Here is a 19,901-nt window from a genome sequence, read left to right on the forward strand (position 1 = left end):
CTGCTTTTCTGCATTATTTCAAGTTAATGTGTTGTCAATATATACATTTCTCTTCCAGAATGATCATATAATCTTCAGACAAGCGGTTGATTCTGTTGCTGAAACACTGCAGATACAGTGCATACACATATACGATGTGGAAGTTGATCATTGAGGATCGTCCTCAATGGTGCCTGTTTTCACCATTGAGGACTGCAACAAATGTTTAAAATACTTTTTAAATAAGGTGAATGAGATCAAAACAAGTGTAAAAGCATCTGACGAGAGCACCACTGTGGTAGCTACTCCAAATTGCTCCTGGGCTAGCTTTACTGCTGTCTCATTAGACGATGTCATGGTCTTGCTTAAAAATATGAAGCCATCCTCATTCCCACTGGATATATTACCAAGTTCCTTGTTTTTTACTCTTGTCGTCAAAATTATTAACATTTCTCTTTCCGCTGAGACCGACCCAAACTTTTATAAACAGGCAGTGATAAGCCCCATTTTAAAAAAGCCCAATTTGGATCTAGTGAAGCATTGTAACTATAGGCCAATATCAAAACTGCCTTTTCTTTCAAAGGTTTCAGAGAAGGTAGTAGTTGAGCAGCTGACAGCTTTTCTAAGTAACAATGAACTCTTGGATAAGTATCGGTCTGGTTTTAGAAAGATGCGCTCTACTGAGACTGCTCTCCTCAAAGTGTCTAATGAAGTACAGATGGCTGCTGACTCTGGAAGATACTCAGTATTGGTTTTATTGCATTTATCATCAGCTTTTGATACAGTGGACCACAAAATACTGTTGCATAGATTGGAAAAAGAGTTTGGTGTGGTTGCTTTAAAATGGTTTTCCTCCTACTGGAGTGACAGAACTTTTTCTGCATATGTAACTGGTATTACTGTCTGAAGCCGCTCAGTTCTTGAATGGTGTTCCCCAGGGCTCTGTCCTAGGTCCACTTTTGTTTCTACTCTACATTACCCCTCTTGGAAAAATCTTGAACCATTTTAACAATGTGTCATACCCTTTTTATGCTGATGACATTCAGTTGTATTGCTCGTTCAATGATTCTGAGTTACACAAACTAACGCATTTATTTGATTGTATTTCTTGTGTTAAATCGTGGCTTGCTGGTAACTGTCTCCAACTAAATTCAGAAAAGACTGAAACCCTGATTGTAGCCTCAGACAATACAATTCCATCCATCCTTCAACATCTTGGTTCTCTGAGCTCCTCTGTCCAGAAATCTAGGTGTCTGGTTTGACCAACCAATGTCTTTGGACGGCCATTCTAGACCTCTGGTCAGAAATTGTTTTTATCATCTAAGAATTATTGCAAAATTGAGGGCAATTTTAACGGACTCTGAGACTCGTTATAAAACCCGGGGAGATCTGTCTTTTCAGGCGGTGGCCCCCAGACTGCGGAACGCCCTGCCCTTGTTCCTCCGTGTGGCGGACTCTGTCGATTCTTTTACAAGGCAACTGAAGACACTGTTATTTAAACAAGCTTTTAGTTGACTGGGTTTTATTTTATTTTGGGCTTTTTAAATGGTTTAATTTTATTTTTTTATTGTGGTTGCACCTTGTAAAGCATTTTATCTGTAAAAAGCGCTCTATAAATAAACTTTACTTACTTACTTACTTGATCTATAGTTTTACCCATTAAAAAAATCAATCAATTTGCTGATTTTAATTCCATTTATGTGTGATGTGATCATACACCAACATTCAAATGTTTTCTGTTCAGCAAGGTTGCGTTACATTTACAGTAAAGACATTTGATAATGTTACAAATGACTTTGTTTCAAAATACATGCTGTGTTCTTCAAAAATCCTCTCACGTCAATGACGGCTGTGCAGAACTTTTCTTTTTAAATCATGTTCGTAACATGGTGTCTGTAGCTCCCTCCAACGGTCTGATTACAGGACGTTTCTCCCAGTCCTCATGATCGATCCCAGAGTTCCCATCAGCTGAGATTCATCCATCCATGTCGTGGTTTGTCATCAGATCTCAGAGCTCTACTCTTGCTGGTCTTCTTCGCCGGTGTCAGCTGTGGTTTCTTCTTTGAGACTCTTCTCTTCTCTGTTCACCTGAGCTCCAGTGAAGCGTGTGTTTAATCTGTGATCTGCTCGTCCTCTTGTGGTTCTGCTGCACGCTTTTACACTTCTCGCTCTGTCCTGGTTAGATTTGCTTTCTTTTCAAGACAACTGTATTCATTCTCAGAAGAAAGAACAAATGACTGATGAGCTTCTAGAGAAAACAAGTTTGTTTGTACCGAATAATGATGCATATTATTAAGGGGAATTATTAAGTGTCAAAATGCTAAATCAAATACATGTATATGGATGCATTTGGACTATTAAGTTAACAACTGAATAATTACGGATAAATCAAAAAACAGAATCCCAGACAAAAAGCTACATATGAATTACACTATATAGAGTTCAATGAATCAATTCAATTATTTAGGAATTGAAGTGATATCATAATAGCAACATATTATGAATTAAGAATGATTCCAATTGACCTATAGGTTATGATGAAGATGTAGACATTATTAAACAATCACTCTTTAAATAAAAATTCTACTTAAATGGTTTAGATTACATCTCACAAATGTTTGGAGATTAATGTTAAAGTGATGATAAGTATGGTTGAGATGAGATTTAGTGACAAATATGGTAAAGGGGAAAATTAAATAAGCGGGATTAAAAAAAACTGTTTAAAATCATGAAGACTGCAGTCATTTCCTATGGAAGCTTGTTACCACCACATAATAAAAAATAAGTAACCGACTTTTTATCACACAATTCTGACGTATGTGATATAAACTCGCAATTGCGAGAAGTTATAAATAAACTGCGTGTTTATATTTCGCAATTCTGAATTTATAACACGCAATTTGGAGATATAATGTCAGAATTGCGAGATATAAACTCGCAATCCTGAGGAAAATTCTGACTTTTATCATGCAATTGTGAGATAAAAAAGTGGCAATTATCTTTTAAAATGTTTTATTCTGTGGCAGAAACAAGCTTCCATATATATCAGTCTAAAAGCTTTTTATTTAGCAGGAAGCAATGTGGCTTCTCATTCCTCAGATATGTTGGGATTGCTTGACCAGCCGAACTTCAACTTTAGCCTCCTGTAAATGAGATACATGAGTCACACTAAGTCCAGGATGACCGGCACAACTGCAAAAAACAATGAATGCATTTGTGAGCACACAATCACTCAGCACTGAAACAAATGATGGAAAATATATTTAAAGGTGACCTATAATGGTTTTTTTTTTATATTACCTTTCATTTAGCTGCAAAGATATCAAGTCCAGGAGTTAATCGCTCCAACAGAAAACGCTTGCCTGAAACGCCTCTGCAGTTTGCAGCCGTTATTTCCTTTACGTGGCTATCACCGTGTTTCATATCTGCATAGGCTAATGCGTGTTTTAACCCTCGGTCTGAACATTTACACGACAACATCATTCTGGCAGCCTGAAAACACAAACTTTTGAAAACGATACCGCTATCGTCTCCGAGTTCTTCAAAAACATGAATTTGTGTTGGAAATGTGGCGCCCATTATTATAACCTGTGAGAAATAGTGGCTCATCCTCAAACAAAGGGAGTTATAAGTCAAGTCACCTTTATATATATATATATATATATATATATATATATATATATATATATATATATATATATATATATATATATATATATATATATATATATATATATATGGGCCATTCCACCGAATGGGTGACATTTGCTTGTTGTAACTCTTAAAAATTAAACTTAATTTTTTGATTTTTTTCAACACTGAATCTAATACTCAAATATTTACCTATTCAAAATGTGTATTGGTCAATCTCAGGCTACTTTATGTAATTTTTTACAAGGTTTCTAAGCAGAAGATGGATGCATGTTTTCACAGTCCTGTTACCGAAACTCATGTGACATTTAAAAAGCATGTTTAAAAGCATGTCAATTATTCCTTTGTTTTCCCCACAAGAAAGTGTTTATTTTAAAGATATTGTTGGTTATATGTTCAAATAACTGATATTTGTGACAAAAAAATCACTATATTAAGGCAAAGTGTATTTTAATAAAAAACACAAAGCCATTTTTTTCATTTTAAAGAAGGCCGAAGCCTCAAGTTTATAATTTTTTTTTATAATTTAATTTATTAAACAATTGTATAAATGATGGACCAAACAAAACTGATAAAAAAAGTGGTTTAACTTTATTTTTTTAGAAAATAAATAAATAATAGTAACAGGACTGAACACTTGGTAACAGGAATGAACTATTTCATAACAGGAATGAGGAACAGGTAACAGGAATGAGTGTCCATATGTGTGTGCACGAGAGAGAGTGTACATGACTGTGTGTGCATTAGATTTCTATGTTGAAGTGATGTACTATATGCTAGTAGTACTTCACAGCAAATGAGGTGGAAAGAGAAATAATATTTACAGTATTAAATCATCAAAACACAGGACTCTACTCACTCCTGTTACGTTAACTCACTCCTGTTATTTTTTCATATAAGTAACAGGACTGAAAGTAACAGGATTGAGTTTTTAAGCAAAAAGTTCTCAAATACATGACATATGGCCACATAGCATACATGCTAATAGCATGAGGACACTGAGCAAATTCTAGTAACTTAACAAAAGTTAATATCTTTAAAATAAACAAATACATTCTAAGAAATTATTTAGGTAACAGGATAGTATGTTGAGATTGACCTTCTCAGTCATAGTTACAATTTCATCAAATATACAGAAATTAAAATAAGAGGACTAACTTATGATCTTCCCATTGCCTTTAGAAGATCAAGATGATGCAACTTCCTGTTGAAAATGTGTCTTGTGGAATATTCCAAGTTTTTCAGAGGGGGGGATGTGTAAGGGTAACAGGACTGAGTGAAAACCCGGGGACATGACTAAAATGTGTATTTTATCTAAAATATTAGATAAAATATTTTTTTCTCATAAAAATAAACAAATATTTTAAATACATTGGATATTAAGTCATACAACAATCCCCAAAACTTAAGATTTCTGAAGGATTTTAATCATTATATTTCATGGCAAATTTTAGAGACAGAGAGTGGGGACATGCAGAAAATGCTATTTTTTTGTGTTCTATGTAGTTTTTATTAATGTTTTTAATTATAAATTTTATAATTTGTAGTTAGCTTAATATGCAGGACATTTTGCTTAATAATAAAATGTATTTTAGAGTTAATTTTCATGCAATTTTTTACATATGATGTTCTGGGGACATAAATGTCACCCATTCGGTGGAATGGCTCACATATATATATATATATATATCGCTTTTTATAATACAGATTGCTTCAAAGCAGCTTTACAGAGATAACAGGAAAATAATGCAACAAAGTTTGTTTCTAGAAGAAAATAGCATCATAGTCCATCTTAAGTAAGTTTAGTGATGGTTCATTTTTGCTGTACATTTTTTATTAATTATGACCGCCACTAGCGTAGCTAGCGAAAGCGGTCATATAGGGATTGTCAAAGTTTTTTTTTTTTTTTTTTCCTATCATCTTACTGAATTTTTCGTCAACGATACCAGGGACACCGAAACACCGGGGAACATGAAATTTGGTGGGCATGTAGCCCCACTTTTAAGGAAAAATTTTGTTTGGTCCCCGGGGGCCACCCCCCCCCCCCCCCCCGCGCTGGGCCCCCCCAAACCCAAAAAATGCAGTTTTTCCTAAATAACTACCTGAACCGTGGCACCGAGGATGAAGACATTTTTATGGTATGTTGCTCTTAAGGGCCCACATCAACCTAGCCCATAATCAGTCATTTGTGATTTGCGCCCCTCCCATAAAAAATGAAAATGCAATATTATTCTGCTTTAATCGCCCCTATCTTCAGTTGAGATGTTCAGAACTGCACCATATTTCATGTGTATGATTAACTTGACATCCTCTGGGGGTATCCTCTGCTAAGTTTTGTAGAATTTCATCATGGGGGGGTATAAAATAAATTCATTTATGTGCACATTTAGTGACTGTACACTCATCGGCCTGTAGATGGTGGTGTTGAGCGAAGGGTTGCTGGTTTAGGATGATACTGTCACACACACACATGCAGGAATACAAACAAACGCAAGCATGCACACACACTGACATCCACACGCACAGACACACACCCATACACACACATACAAATCCACATGCACAGACACACACACACAAACACACACGCGCACACACATGTACGCACGCATACATACACGCACAGACACACAGACACACACACACACACACACACACACACACACACACACACACACACACACACACACACACACACACACACACACACACACACACACACACAGACACACACTATGAATACATTTCATCAGCGTTATGGACATAACATGAAATACACACACTTTACAAGTGTCCTACAAACTCTGTGAATTATTAAACAAACTCCCGATGTAGCATGAAAAAGACTTGCTTGAACCTATTTTTTACAGTCTATGGCTTGAACACAATAAGTGTGTTTTTGAAACTCATTTTTGTAATACATTATGTAGGGAAAACCACTGTTATGGATGTGACGTTTTCACATTATGGATGTTAAGTGTCTAAACTAATGACTTTTGATATAAAACTTAAATAGTAATAGCAAATAATTACAAAACTCTAAATTATCCATGATCCACAGGAATACTCCAGACAGTCTTTTAAAATATACAACTTATATACATAAACACGCAATACAGCCAAATTGCTCCACGTCCTTTATTTTTGTGGAAAGCCAGTGCAGGCCTGAGCGGCGGTCATATTTTGTACCGCCCTGCGGTACATCTAGTTTAGTTCATTTATATATACAGCCGCTCTGGAGAAAACATTGATGTCCAGCTCAGTTCAGTTCTCATATAGCCTAATGGCAGTCAATGCAGGCAGATCAATAATATTGTTGAATATTACTGTAATATAGCTAGTCATATTTTACAGACAATATCTTGAAGAAAAGTGAGAGAAATTCACAATGGGTATTCATAAAATGAATTATTATGTTAGCTTGAGAAAAACCAACATTTCGAACTTCTTCTGAGACAAGTGTTTTAACACTTCGTCATTTCCATTCCATTGAGCTCTGTCCGGTGGATTGTGGACTCGTAGGCCGCGGTGAAGGACTTGCTGTGGTTTTTAAAAAGCATTTTATTTGCCAGTCGATGAGCGCTGGAATGTACTCTTCATTTGAACTACAGATGACTAAAGTTGGCCGTTCAATTATTGTATTTTAGTTTACCGGCTGCCTGGGACAGTGGCCTCTTTTCTGAGTGATTTTACTGACTTCTTATCATCCATTATTAAGCTGAATAGAGTGATTATTGTCTGCGATTGCGATATTTGCATTGAAGATGTATTTGTTAGTGATCATTTTATTTGATCTTGCTTGTAATGAGGGTCCTCTGCCTGTTGAGCGAGTGTCCAGCTCTCCAGCTTGCTGATGAGAACTTCTCAGACGCTTTTGACTCAGTTCTTATTTCAAATGACATTGACTCTTTTGTACAGTCCTTTAATGAGCATTGCACCCTGCTGCTGGATAGAGTTGCTCCTTTTAAGACTCATCAAACTCCCGCTGTTAAAACTAGTACATCCCCGTGGATAAAAGACGCCATCCGCAGCTTTAGGCGTGTCTGTCGGAAGGCTGAGCGTTTATGGAAAGCGACTCAGATCCAAGTACACCACCTGCATCTTAAAGAGCTCTTGACAGATCTTAGATGATCAAGGATGCTAGAGCCTCTTATTTTACGAAACTGATATCTGCCTACAAAAGGACTCCTAAAACTCTGTTTGAGACTATTAACAACATTGTTTCTCCTGCTACATCTCTTGTCCCTGTGTTTTCTAATGACGACTGCAACCATTTTGTCTCATTTTGTGGACAAGGTTATGGCTGTCAGGGCAGGCATTGCACCATCAGCAAACCCCTTTATCACTGTACAAAATATTGTTGATTTAACTCAAAATAGCAAGTTACCTGGTTGCCTTAAAATTTGGAGTTCATTAAAATTAAAGATTTGAGACAATGAAGGGGATTGGTTTAATCAACAGAAAATCTAAATATTATGTTATATGAACCACATTAATTATCTAAGTTGATTTGACAAAAGAAAAAAAGTTGTAATAACAAATCATGAAAAAGATTTTTTACAGTATACCCCAACAAAGACTTCCAAGACTGGACTCCTTTTGCCCCATTTCTCTGAGTGACATTATTAAGTTAGTGTGTTCGATGAAGCCTTCCCAAAGCCCTGTGGATATTTTGCCTACATCTCTGGTTATGAAATCCATTCTGAAATCTATCTGCCGTGTTTGGTTTCAATCATAAACATAAAATATCTTAGGCTGGGACAGGTCCCTAGGTGTTTTAGACATGCTATTGTTCAGTCTCTCTTGAAAAAGAGTAATCTTGATGTAGCATCATTTAACAACTATAGGCCTATTTCTAAACTACCTTTTATCTCTTAAATCTTAGAAAAGGTTGTGGCAATGCAGTTAAAAAAATGTTTTGGAGGCTCATAATATCTGTGATACATTTCAGTCTGGTTTTCTTAAAAACCATTCAACTGAAACTGCCCTCCTTAGGGTCTCAAATGATATTTTGATGGCTGCTGATGCAGGTGACTGTCCTGTGATATAGTTTGATACTGTTGATCACTGCACTCTGATTGGTAGACTGAACTCTATAGTGGGCATTTCTGGATCAGCTCTGGATTAGTTTTCCTCCTATCTTTGTCCATAGGATCTTACATGTCAGACTCAGTTCCTTTGTCGTGTGGTGTGCCTCAAGGCTCTGTGCTCGGCCCTCTGTTGTTCAGTATGTATATGCTTCCTCTTGGCAAGATTATTAGTATTTTCAAAATAATATCTTATCATTGTTATCCTGATGACATCCAATCATATATATCTTTTAGTCCTAGACAAACTGTCCCTTCTGCATAATTGTTTAGTCTTCATTAACAAATGGATGGCTGACAGCTTTCTGCAACTTTATACGGATAAAACTGAGGTGATGATTCTTGCCCCAGACAACATTACCCCTAAGATTAGGCAGGCCATTGGGGGTTTATCATCCTCTGACTGAGGTGACATAAGAAATCTGTGTGTCATTTTTGACAGATCTATGTGTTTTAACAGTCATGTAAAGTCTGTGGTTCGTTCCGTTTTTTTCCATCTCAGGAACATCGCTAAGATTAGATCTATGGTTTAAAAAAAGAGATGGAGATCTTTGTTCATACTTTTATTTATTCATGGTTGGATTATTGCAATGTTCTATACACTTGTTTGAACAAATCCTCTGGCACACAGCTGGCCCCCGACTATACAAATATGCGTCTCCGGTTTCATGTTTTGCAAGGTCATGGAAGACAAAGAACAAGCCCCTCCTGGGGAATTCCCCTGAGAAAGGACCTTCATTCGCAGGGACGAGCACAATTTGGCACCCAAGCCCAGACCTCTGGAACCTCCACGTCTGGCTCCTGGACGGGACGTGGAAGACTTGAGTGGTCTGTCACCAACGGGGTCTCGCTGGGCCTATAAGTCGCTATAGAGTCCGCTAAGTACTCTCTGTTTGAAGACGGCCCTCCTGACTGCGCTCACTTTCATCAAGCAGGTTGGGGACCTAGATGTGTTCTCTGTCAGTGAAACGTGCCTTGAGTTCACTCTCTCGTAATCCTGAGACCCTGACCAGGCTACGTGTCCAAAGTTCCCACTACCCCTTTGAGGGATCAAGAAAATCACATTTTTGTCAAAGACTACATCCAGATCGGATTCAGAATGATGATCAAAACACAGATGGAGTATATTGAGTCCATCCACACCCCAAAAGCTATTTTAATGATAGCTTTTTAATGTTTTTTTAATGCATATGCTATCGCTCAGTTCTGCTTCTTCTTCGCCTGTGTTTTGATCAGGAGATTCTGCACTCTTTCAGAAGATGTGTAATAGCGCCCCCTACAGTATAACAGTGAAAACATTTTTTTTAGTAAAATGGAGTACCAGAAGATATACATACAACCGGCACATCCGGGAACTTAACTGTCAATTTTGTAACCGCCCCTTTTTAGGGGAAAACAAACCAGTCTTCCCATAGACTTCAATACAAAATAGCGGCACAAAGCAACGTCCGTACACAGCCGGCAGACATATAATTTCAGAAATCACTTAGATGAAATATGTCTAGTAATTATATGTCCACCCTGCCTTCCATAGAGCGTGAACGATACATTTATAAACTTAATTTGGGCAACTTAAAAACATGTCCCTTCATTCTACCAGCGTCAAATTGGTCTAACAACCCCACCCAGTGGCCAGAAGTGTCTTACCAAATTACATTTGTTTTTTTCCAAAGGCTTTAAAATACAAAATACAAAATAGTATTTTGTATTTAAATACATATTTTACATACATGTTTCTGAAATACTGCCATTCCTGGATGACAGGTAGCCTGGGCTAGATGATAACAGACATACACTATAGACAGCCCAGCAGTTATCTATCTAATATAACACGATGATCATGACATGTTGTAAAATATTGGAATTGTGGGAAGCTTACATAACTTAAACTGTATGCTTAAGGTTGCTAGTGTCCTGCTTTCTTTCTAATCAAGCTTGAGATGTCAATACATTTTTATTGAGATAATATTGTTCAATAATGTTTAGCCTGTCTGTGCAGTGAAGAGTATCAAACTTTATTTTAATGATGGTGTTGTTTCATTTATAGGAATTTATACAGCACCCAACCACACAACAACTCTTTGCCATGTTTGTAAGGGTTAGTACACGTCCTCAATCCGATACTGTGTATGGCGGTCGCCGGTTTGTTTTCCCCTAAAAGTGGGCGTGAACCTTTTCAGAGACGTTCTATGACGCTACGCCGGTTGTGCGCATATAGCACTATGGTAGCTTTGCGGTGACGTGATGAACCGGTCGCTCTCTGCCCATCACCACCCTCCACCAGGGCTGGACTGGTAATCTGGCATACCGGGCAAATGCCCGGTGGGCCGACGTGCTTTTTGGGCCGATACATCTCATACTGTTTTTTTTATTTTATTTTATTTTTTATTTGACGGCCCATAAAACTCGTACATCTGCGGCCCATTCGTTTTGTTTTGTTTAATTGACGGCGCTGGGTTTGTGCCGGTGTAATGCATTGGTCAAAAAAAAAGTAAGCGTTATTTTTTTTTCCACTGACAGACCGGCCCATGAAACGCGTAGATCAGCGGCCCATTGGTTGTTTTCTTGATTGACACTGGGCTGGCCCAATCACATCATTAAACACCTCCCCCTCTGGGCTCTGAGCGAGCGTGCAGTGTCAAGTGTGTATCTGTCAAAATAGTCTGAGAGATGGAGAGGAAACGCAAGGAATGTGCAGAGAAATAGCGTGAAAAATAGATACAGACCCTTCAAGCAGACGCTGTAAAATGTCAAAATATATGTTTTCTGCAGCAGCAGGACCTTCATCAGCTCCGATGATGAGGATAGTGAGGAGGATCAGGAGAGAGATGAGAAAGTGTAGATTCCGCGGTAAGCAGAACTACTTTCAAAACACTTTGGTTATGAGTGTAGGAACCCATAACCCAGTTACAGATTATTTCCACATCTGCATAGTTGACGATTACAGAAATTTACTAGAAGTTTAATGAGATGCATTTTTATCCATGTTTTCCGTCAAAATAAAAGATCATGTGCTTATCTCTTTCAAGTTTAGAAATTTGTACAAAACTAATTATGAAAGTTTTCTTTAATTTTCAGTGCATTTGTTTTACAGAATATGGCTATTAGGCGTCATGAGATTAATATTATAAATATTATTATGTAGTAGTGTAATATAGACAGACTAAAAGAGGTTTTTTTTTTGTTTTTTTTTGTTATATTTGCACACTGAATATGGTTGGTTGGAGCTTTTCATTTTGAACTCTCAAACTGCACCAGATTGATGAATTTAACATTAAAATGCACAAAACAATTTTAGGGGGGGCATGCCCCCAACCCCCCTAGAGGGACAGAGGTCCACCCACCACAGTTTTACCAAAATTCCTGTGAGAAACACTGGCATTGCTATGTTACAATTTTGTACTTATTTCATCTGTTAACTCGTTCCTACTCACTCATTGCATGGCATTAGTGGTTTTAATAAATAGGAGTTGAACAAAAACCTATTCAAGAGCGTGCAAAATGGGTTGTGTTTATGGTCATATGTAGTGGGCCAGTCTGGGTCAAAATGCCAGGGCCGATTTTCTGTCCCAGTCCAGCCCTGCCCTCCACCTCCCGAATTGAGTTGTCCTGAATCTAATGGTCACATGATTTCTTTCTATACTTTTTTTTTCTGTCATTTTGTGTTTACTGCAAAACCTACTTCAAACTGGCCCTAGACTATTCAACTGATTTACATGAGATTTGGAGCATATGACTTAGAGCCCCAATGCTTCAAGACATATTTTCAATTATAATCATTCATTAACAAACTGTTTTTTTAATAAATATCCAAGAACACCCATTAGCACTGATAAAATCACAATTACGTCCAGCCTTGAGGAGCCTTTCGGTTTATTTGATTTCCTCCTCTAAGAAATATCACTTGTTTTTGTCTACAGATTGTTACCTTAGCAACCAGAAACCCCCCCAATCTCCATCATTATCTGCTCATTAAGCTCTATTGAGACTGTGGCTGCATGACTAATTAAGTTTTTGTCAGAACACTTGAGCAAGCTTGCTGGGATTTGTGCTTTTGTGAAATTTTTAATTGAGTGCATTTAGCTTGGATACTCATTTCACTGCATGGTACAGTTTGAATCAAACTCCCACCATTTAGCATTTTCATGCATTTATGAATGGTCTTTTGAACAATATGCTGATTTTCTTAAAATGTGATAAATCATGCATCCAATTGCAATAGTAACTAAATTTTGTCAAGACAAACTTTGATGTTGGCTTGAGAAAGCCGGATCAGAACGTTTAAAGAACTTTTAAAAGCTTGAAGTTTGAAGGTTTTTGGGTTAAAGTAGTTTGAAGTTTAAAGCAGTTTTAAAGGTTAAAGCTTGAAGGTTTTGAAGACAATACAGTCTATCAGACGGACAGGGTGTTTGCTAGGGTGTTTTAACATGTTGTTTACATGTTTTAGATTGTTGCTAGCATGTTTTTAGAAGGAATTAGCACATTGTTAGCATGTTTTAGCATGGATGGATGGATGGATGGGGGAAAAGTCTGAAGGTCTGATTGAACAATGCCTGAACTTCGTATTTTGAGCACTTCTTGCGTTGTTTTTGCCTTTTCACGATGACTCGCTTAATTTAGTCCTAATTTGTAAGTCACTTTGGACAAAAGCATCTGCTAAATGACTAAATGTAAATGTTAAAATTATCCGAGTTTGATGGTTAAAGCTGTAGGAGGAGTTAGAAATCATGTGAACCGCGTTCAGACCCCTGAAAAGTAAAAGTGGATTTATATAGCACCTTTCACAGACAAGGAAGGGTCACAAAGTGCTTTACAGTAAAAATAAAATCAAAACAAATAAAATAAAATACAATAGAATAACAACTGTACAAATACCATCAAATACCATAGAAATTTAATAAACGGCAAACCATTTTGTTAATTAAAAGCTTGTCCAAAACGATGTGTCATCATCTGTTTTTTAAAAGATTCCACAGAAACCATAGTTCTCAATGCTAAAGGGAGAGCGTTCCAGAGCCGTGGAGGCACAGCACAGAAAGCACGGTCTGGGCCTGAAGGCCCACTTTTCCACTTGTTAACTACTGGGAGTAGTTAAAATGGCTTTGCCCTACGGGTCCACTTGTGCATCGCCGAATCGACTCCAGATCAGCTGGACCACCTGGGGTTGGAGTCTCCATTCCCAGCTGACGTGACAGCTCCTCCACTGCACAGTTGAGCTCGTCTGGGATATGAGTGGTGCACAGCGTCTTCAATCACTGCTGACTCCAGAGGAGTAGATGACCAGCGAGTTGCGACGTGAACGTACACCACCCTGGCAGTTTATGTACGATACTGTTGCTTGTGTGATCCGTTCAGACCGATCCGTTCAGACCAACACGTACTTGGCCTGGATCAACAGCCGAAACCTCCAGCAGTTCTCCTCCCAGCCCTCCACCTGGGGGAAGGAGCAGTGTGCTTACCATCTCCTGACAAAGAACGGTCCCTGCCATCCCTGGTTCGCCCGTCTCAGGTATGCTTCGAAGCCTTTGGGTTCTTTGCAGTCACCTGACGAGGGGGCTGCATCTCCTTCAGTGATGAGCAGACAAGTGTGCCCTCTGTGGCCTGGAGGCAAGCCGAGGCAAGATGTGTTTGATCACCTCAGTCTCCTTCTTTACTGCTGAGAACTGCTGGGCAAAGTCCTTGATAGTGTTGCTGAAGAGACCACCCTGCGAGATGAGGGCATCGAGAAAGAAAACTTTGTCGACCTCCCTCATCTCAGCAAGGTTTCTCCAGAGATGGAGTTCCAGGGCCACTAACATGGACATCGTCTGTCCGAGAGACTATGCCGTGACCTTAGTTGCTCTGAGAGAAAAATAAGTCTGAACGCAGTTTCTGCATCAATCCCGACTCAGCACTACCATCGTGCAGCTCTTTTAGAGATTTTGCCTGATGGACCTGCATGGTGACCATGGCATGCAGGGCGGAGGTCTGTCCAGCAGCATTGGGGGTCACACACCGGATGAGAAGTGCAGTGCTGCGCCAGTTCTTTAAAATTCGAACACTTTATTTCCTATGAGTGTACACACACCAATCCAAGTTGAATATTGGTGTCTTTTATGATCTTGCTGGTGGTATTTTCTAAATGCAAACTCATTTTTATGCCTTTTAAAAAACACCCTTGTCCTGTGGAAAAAATTATAGCAAAATGTCATGTCATGCAAAGTCATGTTAGGAACATGCTAGCATTGTGCTAATCCATGTTAAAAACCTTTTAGCAACATTCTAAATCATGCTAGCAACATGATAAATCATGCTAGCAATGTGCTAATTAATGGTTGAAACATGCTAGCAGTGTGCTACATCTATTTTATAAAGGTGAGATTTTTGAAAAGCAAGCAGCCGAGGGTGTTTAGTCACTTCTGTGTCTCATCTACAGGGGTGCAGAGCTGCTAAACACTCCATGAACAGCAGCAGCTACGGCTGGACGATTCCCGGCCTGCGCTGGGTCACGGGGAAGGAGCGTCTGTTCCCCGTCACCAGCGGCCGCAGCTCCAGCCCGGAGAAAGATGCAGAAGAGATGGAAGAGTCATCTGATGATGTAAGACCAATATGTTTACGTCTGTCATCTTTGGCTTGAGCAAATGAAAATTCAGTCATTAGTTTCTTTTAAATGCTTTGGTCCAATTTTCACAAGCAAGTGGTACATCTTCAAAACTCTTAGTAGGCTACTAATCTCACAACAGGTCATCAACAATTACTGCAACACCCTTCATCTGAATGGACATCTATGATATAGATTCATATAATACAGTGCAGAACATGTGAAACTCTGTTGGAGCACAAAACCATATTATATATTTTCACACATTTTACTACAAGTCATTATTATGGAATTTAGGTAATGTGCGTTTTTTAATGCAACAACTGTAGCATGTATTACTGTAACATTTTATTCCAGCAACAAGGATGATTTGTAACGTCTATCTTTCATTATTTGCTACTGAATTAAGTTTTTGTTAAAGTGCCCCTATTATGTTATTTTAAAGGTTCCTAATTTTGTTTTGGAGTCTCCTACAACAGGTTAACATGCATCAAAGGTTAAAAACACACATTTTCTCATAATATACATTGCACATCACCTCATTTCTCAAAGATTCAAAAATGACTCATCCAAAGATTCAATCTCTCTAAATCCCTCCTTTCCGCCAGCCTACTCTGCTCTGATTGGTCAGACTGCCCAGTCTGTTGTGATGGGTCTACACTGATTGGTCAGATGACCCTGTCTGTTGTGATTGGTCTACCGTGTACAGCGCATGTCGGAAACAAAATGTCCATTGCCATAACTGAATTTCAGCTCCGGAGGCTTTCTAAGGCTATACGCTATAACGTAGCCTTAGAAAGCCTCTGGAGCTGAAATTCAGTTATGGCAATGGACGTTTTGTTTCCGACCTGCGCTGTACACGGTAGACCAATCACAACAGACAGGGTCATCTGACCAATCAGTGTAGACACTGTAAAGACAGTAACGATGGCATTGATTTTATCAAATCAATCCGCTATAACGTAGCCTTAGAAAGCCTCTGGAGCTGAAATTCAGTTATGGCAATGGACGTTTTGTTTCCGACCTGCGCTGTACACGGTAGACCAATCACAACAGACAGGGTCATCTGACCAATCAGTGTAGACACTGTAAAGACAGTAACGATGGCATTGATTTTATCAAATCAATCCGAGCACGAATCCAATGAAGAAACATTGGAAGAACTAGATATTTAACCTGAACCTCCATCGCAAGGACGACTTCAGTAGGACATTTCTCAGTAGGGGCTCCACCACTGGTAAATACACTCATTAGAGGCTTTCGCACCGGGTAGTTCTAGGTACTAGCCTCCGGGGTGTTTCCCCGAGAACTAATGGTTCCCCTAGGAACGTTTCCCTGGTTGCATTCGCACCGCCAGTAGGAACTCTGATGTGACGTGAGCCACGCTTGTTGTTATGACTTTTATTTTGACGTTGCTGAGAATAGCCGCTTTCCGACCAAGTAGTTACAGGAACTTAGTTCTAGGAACTGTCCACTTCTAAACAGTTCTATGAACTACTCTCCCCCAAACTCAGTTTTGCTGTTTGCGTTCGCACTGGCCAAGTGTCCATAGGAACTGGTAGGAGGGGTAAGGGAGTGACGCAAGCACGGTGACTTTTATTTAGACGGCGCGACGGACCTTTATTTTGGCGGCGCTGAGAACGCCAGAGCAAACAATGCTCGCATTCTCTGTGTTTATTAGTTAGCAATCTGTCTAACAGTACTGTTTAATATCTTATTAGATAGAACTGTTATAGAAAGTAGACAGTATATGAAAAAAGGTTATTAGCCTAACGTTATGCCGTGTGGTTGATGTCCAGTGTTGCTAGCTGGGCAGATAAACATAATCATTTTTGGCTTGGTCCCCTCAAAGCTGCGTTGGATTTTCTCTTCAGCATAAAGGTTTAGAGACCCATCTATCACTGTTTTCCATGTTTGTATAGTTACTTTATGGAGTAAATATAGGCTATAATCTGTGTGCTTACATTCTAGCTGTTTTAAAAATGGTGGGTGCTGGTGTTCCGCGTGCATTCGGTCAATCAGCGTACACTAACGTCACGGGTAGTTCCTATTGTACTGGTTTAGACCCTACTCTGAAGTAGGACCTAAATCAGTTCCTACAAATGGAGTTCCTAGAACTAAAATCGTTCCTAGTCGGCATGTTCGCACCGCATGAACATCCGGGTACTTTAGCCAATAGTTCTAGGAACTGTGAAAAAGTTCCTCCGGTCGGAAAGCGGCTAATGACTGAACATACAGCGCTCGCACTCTCCGTGTTCATTAGTGTACGATCTGTTTAACACTCCTGTCTGATATGTTATTACATACTGTTATACATAGAAAGTAGACCGTAATGAAAAGGTATTAGTGTTTGCCGTGTGGTTGATGTCCAGTGTTGCTGAGCAGAAACACATAATCATGTTTCTCTTGGTCTCCTCAAAGTTGCGTTGGGTTTTCTCCTCAGTGTAAAGGTTAAAAGGTCCATCTATCACCGTTTTCCATGTTCATAGAGTTAGTTTCTGGAGTAAATATATAGGCTATAATCTGTGTGTTTACACAGCCTTTTTTAAAAATGGCGGGTACTGGTGTTTCACGAGCGTTCGGCCAGTCAGCGAACACTAACGTCACTGTAGATCCTATAGCGCTGGTTTATACCCGACTCTGGAGGAGGAGTAAATTAGTCCCTCTAAAAGGTTCCTAGATTAGGAACCAAAATCATTCCTAGTTCCTGCGGTGCGAACACGCCAAAAGTTCTAGGAACAATGAAAAGGTTCCTCTGGTGCGAAAGTCCCTAGGGATAATTTTTTACTCAGTTTGTCCGGAGTGAATTGTTTTGAAACAATTATGATGTGAAAAGAAACATGTATAACTGTAATTAAAGCAGTAGATCAGGTTTGAAAGAATGACTAGTGGTGTTACAAGTGTGAACAGTTTAGATTTTTGTCTTAAGAATTTGGAAAATGTAAATCTTTTGAAAATAGTACCAAAGCAAATAAACAAAAACACCATTATGCTGTTATTTTTTTCTGTGGAACATCTATTCCTTGACATTTTTTTTCTTTCTACAATTTCATGGGTACAATAGAAAGTGATCTAGAGGCTGGTTTATGCTGGTTAGAGCTGGTATAATGCTGGTGGACCAGTAAAGTCATGCTATTCTCATGCAACACTGAGCTGGTTTAGCTGCTCCACCAACACTCCCGATTCCCATGCTGGGAACCAGCAAACCATATAGATTTTAGTAGATATAGATTTTCAGTCGTAACATATATTATGAATACCATATTCATTTACTATGGTATTTACACTTGAAAACACTCCAATCAAACAATCTTCTCCATCAGTACAGTTTGGGTCGTTTCTCAGAGTTGGAGGGAGCGGGACGCAGACCAAAGCCTCAGTGGGGAGAGAACGGCCATGACCGGAAGCTGCAGAGATGCAAAACTAAACGCCTGGTGACCCATCTCCACCGGGACACGGCCCATGACCCAGAATGCCACACCGGCTCAGAGAAGTTCGGCCATCTGGCTGTGTCCGATCGGCCCTGTCTCCACCAATCACTCATTTCACAAGTGCCATTAAGAGTAAGAAGACAGACAATGAATCAGCAGCAGAACAATTGGCGATAACAATAACATTACACTGTTGATATGTGTATCACTTTTTGCAATTGCCAGTGGTGCATGGAAAATGGCGTTTAATTGTTAACTTTTTGATAACAATTGGAAAAACCCAACCCCAAATTGGAAAAACTGTTACTTATAATAAAACTTTATTGTAATAATTACTGCAATGCCTTTTAATTATGAACCGAAGCAAGAACATACATTATTAACGCCTATACTGCCACTATTACAGGATTTTATATATTATAGGAATATAACTTATAATTTAGGAAGAATATTATAAATCCTGCATCATTTCAGTCTTCCATGTCTTCCGTAGCTTATAGAAAAAAATGAATGTAAACCATCATGGACACCAAGGCTAAACTGCACTCATCTGCGACACAATTTCCTAGTGCACATCATTTTCACAAAAAGCTTACATTTAAATGGACATATAATGCATATCTCATTAAATGCTAAAACAGTTCAGTTGTGTTGTGTTAACAAATTAATATTTTCTAAAATTTTGGACGGATTTCCCCCAGCCTTCGCATGCAAAGACTCCTTTGTTTTGCACAAATGGCGTGGGCTAAATGACGTTTTTGCCCCAAAACCGTGAATTTCATCAATAGGAAGCACTGTTAATTTTGCACCTATAATAATCATGGAACTCAATTATAATTTTTTTTGTCTTGAAGTTGCATTCAAATTCCATTTGGCTCAAAAACCTTGATCCCACCTTTATACAGTAAATCATGCAGAACAGATTCAAACCAAACAGTTCAGCACACACAGAAATCATTCCCACATTTACATGCACCTGTCAATCTCAAAACTTTGTGGTGTGTATTGGGGCAATAAGTTTCTATTAACTTCAGATGGATTAAATATGTATGCTGTCAAATGTATTTAAAAGAATGATCTAATTTGACATTCCGACTAGTTCCATCTGTTCTGCATGGTTTATAATGATGGGGTCAGGATAGCAAAACCAATAGGAGAAGGAGGTGAACTCAT

The sequence above is a fragment of the Scardinius erythrophthalmus genome, assembly GCF_964197995.2.
Source record: "Scardinius erythrophthalmus genome assembly, chromosome: 21".
Classification (NCBI taxonomy): Eukaryota; Metazoa; Chordata; class Actinopteri; order Cypriniformes; family Leuciscidae; genus Scardinius; species Scardinius erythrophthalmus.